The sequence below is a fragment of the Triticum aestivum genome, chromosome 2D, assembly GCF_018294505.1.
Source record: "Triticum aestivum cultivar Chinese Spring chromosome 2D, IWGSC CS RefSeq v2.1, whole genome shotgun sequence".
NCBI classification, from domain to species: Eukaryota; Viridiplantae; Streptophyta; class Magnoliopsida; order Poales; family Poaceae; genus Triticum; species Triticum aestivum.
The window spans coordinates 549,818,548-549,824,547 of NC_057799.1; positions in this window are offsets into that span (position 1 = coordinate 549,818,548).

Here is a 6,000-nt window from a genome sequence, read left to right on the forward strand (position 1 = left end):
CCATAACCCTTCTCTTTCTCATGGAAATCATGAGAGGAAACATAAACAAGCAAAAAGTGGCAGTTCATGCACCAATAACAAAATACAATGATCAACAGAGGTGAAGGTCAAGAATACTACAGAAGGCTGCATGAAACATAAACATCAATTGCAGATCACCGCAGGTGTAGTTCACAGGTCCATAAAATGCAGGCAATATGACTAGGGAATTCGAGCAGTAGAGAGATTACTACATGTCAATTTCAGTTAGTTACTGAAAATTGGACTACAAAATCTGCTACATTAGCCCCTAAGAAAACTCAATTAAGGATTGCCTTCATCTGGATCACTGCACCATGTCTGCCCTCCTTCGCTTCTTGAGTCCCTTCAGTATTCTTCACGCAGTAGATCAAACCCACAGCTTTGGAGCTAATATCTATCAGCAGTGTTTGATTCTTCTGAATTTTATTCTGCCAATACGTTGAAGTTTCCCAAGCTCGCCAATTTCATCTCATAGCCCTCATTGTTGTCTATCTCACCTCCATCCGCCAACCCCTCAAAGGGTTGTGCAGCTCCAAGACTCACCGTCTGCCGACGTACTTTGGTCTTCTGCTACCTTCTCTACTGCTTTCACTATACTTCTTCACCCCCCGACCCTCGTTTTGGTTCGCAGCAGCAGCAACAGTTTCCTCATAATGTTGTTCATTGTTGTCCACCTCACCTCCATCAGTCAACACCTACAAGTGTGAAGCACCAAGGCCCTTCCGCCTACCCTTATGCTTTGGCCTTCTACTACCTTCTCCATTGCTTTTGGTATTCCTGAACGAGTGCATCTCCAATTGACAATGGTGATGTTGTTACACCGTGCAGGACACGAAGGCCTTGCAAAGTTGCAATTACATGTCCTGATGGTTCCCAGTCCTAGCACATTGAAGTTTCCCATGCTCGTCAATTTCAGCTCATAGCCATCATTGATATTCGCCTCACCTCCATTTGCTAGCCCCTCAAAGGGTTGTGTAGCTCCAAGCCTCTTCCGCATGCCGATGTACTTTGGCCTTCTGCTACCTTCTCTAGTGCTTTCACTATTCTTCTTCACCCCTAACTCTGGTTTTGGTTCACAGCAGCAGCACCAGTTTCCTTAGAATTTTCTTCATTACTGTCCACCTCACCTCCATCCGGCAACACCTGAAAGTGTGCAGCACCAAGCCCCTTCCGCCCGCCCTTATGCTTTGGCCTTATGCTACCTTCTCCACTGCTTTAGTGCTTTCGGTATTCCTGAACGAGTCCATCTCCAGTTGACCACGATGATGTTGTTACTCCGTGTAGGACACCAGAGCATTGCAATTGCATATCCTGATGGTTCCCAGTCCTAGCATGTCTATGGGCGTCGATGACACTGACAGAGCAATTCCAACTGAGCACAAAATTTTGTGGATGTATGAACCTAAGAATGATTGGGCTCTACTCCTTTGTTGGCTCAGCTGGCCAGTATGGTTTGTTTGTGAACTATGGTTCCATCTCCGATCTCACGCTTAAATAAGAACATTGTGTGCTTCAACAACCATGGAATGTATACTTTCTTCAAGTTCATTACTTCCATAATGGGCACATGGGCAGTCATCACTCCCTCAATCAAGTGATCGTACTGACTTAGGTTCACACACTAAGTTCAGTACAACAAGAATTACATTATCACTTTGCAAGGGCGCGTACAAGTTCAAAGTGCTCCCCTAATTGGGTAAACTATGGGACACTTTATTACTATTCTCCCTAGCCAAAGTAAAGCAACTTAAGAGTTTTGCTTTAAGCATCCTTTAATTCCTCCAACGTCAGCAAGTAGGTGATCGATCAAAGTCTTTGTTGTTCATCCGTTGCAACATCAATGTATTCTCTTTTTTAGCACTTAATGGGGGAGGGAAGGGGGGCGATCACCTACCTGAACTCATTTTTCTATTAATAATATGACATCGGTTCAATTTTTACATAGCTTTGTAGAACCGAGAGAGATTCGTGGTCCGGATGTGATCAAACACCATTTGGTTCCGGGTCTTCCAGGTAACCCAAAGGACACACCACATTGTCGTGCTGAGAAGTGGATGGCTCTAGGAGGGGTGACAGGTGGAGAAGACACACCAAACATTTTCAACACAACAATCGAACAAGCATACTGTGGCGGTCGAGGACGCGCGCCCACATCAGATGTAAATGGGGGCACTCAAAGAATAGGTGCACGATCGTCTCAGACCGAGTGGGGCAAAAGGGGCAGTCATCATGTTTGAGGAAGTCAATCCGATGTAGGAAGTCCTGCACACGAGTGCACTACAAAAAAATACACTTCCATGATGATACATGTTTGTCACAGTAGGTCACGTTTTCTATCATGCATGTACATCCATGACGATTTTATGACAGAATCAAGATAGTCATACCTGTGCTGTCGTAGAAGTGTTCCATGACATTACCAAAATTATCATCATGGAAGTGTCCACTTCCATGACGAAAAATCGCGCGTCACAGAAGTGTTTTCGTCAAGGGTGACCGACACGTGGCATCCACCGTAACGGAGCGCCGTTAAGCTATCGGGTCCGGTTTTGGATCCGATAACCCGTTAACAGCCCAGACCAATGGCAATTTTCCACGTGTAAAATCATCATTGGCTGGAGGAAACACGTGTCAGCTCCCCGTTGGCACAGGTGTCACTCATCCAATGGGCGAGATGCGCTTATAAAATGTTGACACGTGGACCGGCCCAAAAGTGGCCCATAAAGTTTAAATGGGCCGGCCCAACTAAAGGCCCACAAGATTTTGCGGTCCATAATGGGCCGGCCCAGCAAAAGGCCCACGAGATTTTCCAGACCATAATGGGCCGACCCAGATAAAGGCCCACAAGATTTTGCGGGCCATAATGGGCCAGCCCAGCTAAAGGCTCGCGAGATTTTGCGGACCATAATGGGCCGGCCCAGCTAAAGGCCCAAAAGATTTTGCGGACCATAATGGGCCGGCCCAGCTAAATGCCCATGAGATTTCGCCGACCATAATGGGCCGTGTCGGTGTCAAAACCGGCGGATCTCGGGTAGGGGGTTCCGAACTGTGCGTCTAAGGCGGATGGTAACAGGAGGCGGGGGACACGATGTTTACCCATGTTCGGGCCCTCTCGATGGAGGTAATACCCTACTTCCTGCTTGATTGATCTTGATGATATGAGTATTACAAGAGTTGATCTACCACGAGATCGTAGAGGCTAAACCCTAGAAGCTAGCCTATGGTATGATTGTTGTTGTCCTACGGACTAAACCCTCCGGTTTATATAGACACCGGAGGGGGCTAGGGTTACACAGAGTCGGTTACAAGGGAGGAGATCTACATATCCGTATTGCCAAGCTTGCCTTCCACGCCAAGGAGAGTCCCATCCGGACACGGGTCGAAGTCTTCAATCTTGTATCTTCATAGTCCAACAGTCCGGCCAAAGGATATAGTCTGACTATCCGAGGACCCCCTAATCCAGGGCTCCCTCAGTAGCCCCCGAACCAGGCTTCAATGGCGATGAGTCCGACGCGCAGATTGTCTTCGGCATTGCAAGGCGGGTTCTTCTCCAAATTCCGAATACTTGTTTGAGTAGTGTCCGGCTTCCCATAAATGTTGCACTCCTTGGCTTCCGCGCCTAATAATGGATATCCTCCACGCGTCGAGCGAATGCGAGAAGTCGGGGCATTTTTACAATTGCCACCCTAGCCATGTGGGTAAATCGTCTATTAAAGAGACGGGGATTCTCATATCCAGATCACACCATCCTCCCACAGCGAGTATCCATCGGAGCGCGCCCGGAAAAAATCCATTCTAACATGGCCGGTCGTCGCAGCTCCTTCTCTCGCTCCCGTAGCCCTAAGCCCGACAATTGGAAGAAGTGTTCCGTCCCCCACAACCAATTAGTAGAGTTACAGACCCAGGGGTTTCTCCCTCCAGTGTATATGGTCCCCTTCGAGCCGGGCTCGCCACCTATAACAGCGGGGAGCAAGCGGAGATCTTTCCCAGCCCATCCATGGGGGAGCGGGTATGCCTCGTCTCTTACTTATTAAGAGGGCTTGGATTTCCAGTTCATCCGTTCCTCCACGAGCTCCTGGAGTTCTATGGCCTCCAGCTGCATAATTTCACTCCCGCCTTCATATTACACATAGCTGGCTATGTCGCCCTTTGCGAGCTGTTTCTGGGCTGCGAAGCTCATTTCGAGCTATGGAAGAGGCAATTCTGCCTCATACCCCGTACACAGGAGGGGTCACTGTACCAAGTGGGCGGAGCCGAAATATGGCGCATCGCCGGGACCGGATGTTGGGTAACATAGTAATTTCAAAAAAATTCCTACGCACACGCAAGATCATGGTGATGCATAGCAACGAGAGGAGAGAGTGTTGTCCACGTACCCTCGTAGACCGAAAGCGGAAGCGTTAGCACAACGCGGTTGATGTAGTCGTACGTCTTCACGATCCGACCGATCAAGTACCGAACGCACGGAACCTCCGAGTTCAGCACACGTTCAACTCGATGACGTCCCTCGAACTCCGATCCAGCCGAGCTTTGAGGGAGAGTTCCGTCAGGACGATGGCGTGGTGACGATGATGATGTTCTACCGACGCAGGGCTTCGCCTAAGCACCGCTACGATATGACCGAGGTGGATTATGATGGAGGGGGCACCGCACACGGCTAAGAGATCCATGGGATCAATTGTTGTGTCTATGGGGTGCCCCCTGCCCCCGTATATAAAGGAGCAAGGGAGGAGGAGGCCGGCCCTAGGAGGGGCGCGCCAAGGGAGTAGGATTCCTACTCCTAGTTGGAGTAGGTTTCCTCCTTTCCTAGTCCAACTAGGAGAAGGGGGGAAAGGGGGGAAGAGGAGAAGGAAGGGAGAGGGGGGCCGCGCCCCAAACCCCTTGTCCAATTCAGACTGGGCTTGGGAGGGGCGCGCGCCACCTCCTGGCTGCTGCCTCTCCTTCCCACTAAGGCCCATTAAGGCCCAATACTTCTTTCCCGTATTCCCGTAACTCCCCGGTACTCCGAAAAATACCCGAATCACTCGGAACCTTTTCGATGTCCGAATATAGTCGTCCAATATATCGATCTTTACGTCTCGATCATTTCGAGACTCCTCGTCATGTCCCCGATCTCATCCGGGACTCCGAACTACCTTCGGTACATCAAAACACATAAACTCATAATATAACCGTCATCGAACTTTAAGCGTGCGGACCCTACGGGTTCGAGAACTATGTAGACATGACCGAGACACGTCTCCGGTCAATAACCAATAGCGGAAACTGGATGCTCATATTGGCTCCCACATATTCTATGAAGATCTTTATCGGTCAGACCGCATAACAACATACGTTATTCCCTTTGTCATCGGTATGTTACTTGCCCGAGATTCGATCGTCGGTATCTCAATACCTAGTTCAATCTTGTTACCGGCAAGTCTCTTTACTCGTTCTGTAATACATCATCCGCAACTAACTCATTAGTTGCAATGCTTGCAAGGCTTAAGTGATGTGCATTATCGAGTGGGCCCAGAGATACCTCTCCGACAATCGGAGTGACAAATCCTAATCTCGAAATACGCCAACCCAACAAGTACCTTCGGAGATACCTGTAGAGCACCTTTATAATCACCCAGTTACGTTGTGACGTTTGGTAGCACACAAAGTGTTCCTCCGGTAAACGGGAGTTGCATAATCTCATAGTCATAGGAACATGTATAAGTAATGAAGAAAGCAATAGCAACATACTAAACGATCAAGTGCTAAGCTAACGGAATGGGTCAAGTCAATCATATCATTCTCCTAATGATGTGATCCCGTTAATCAAATGACAACTCATGTCTATGGCTAGGAAACTCAACCATCTTTGATTAATGAGCTAGTCAAGTAGAGGCATACTAGTGACACTATGTTTGTCTATGTATTCACACATGTATCAAGTTTCCGGTTAATACAATTCTAGCATGAATAATAAACATTTATCATGAAATAAGGAAA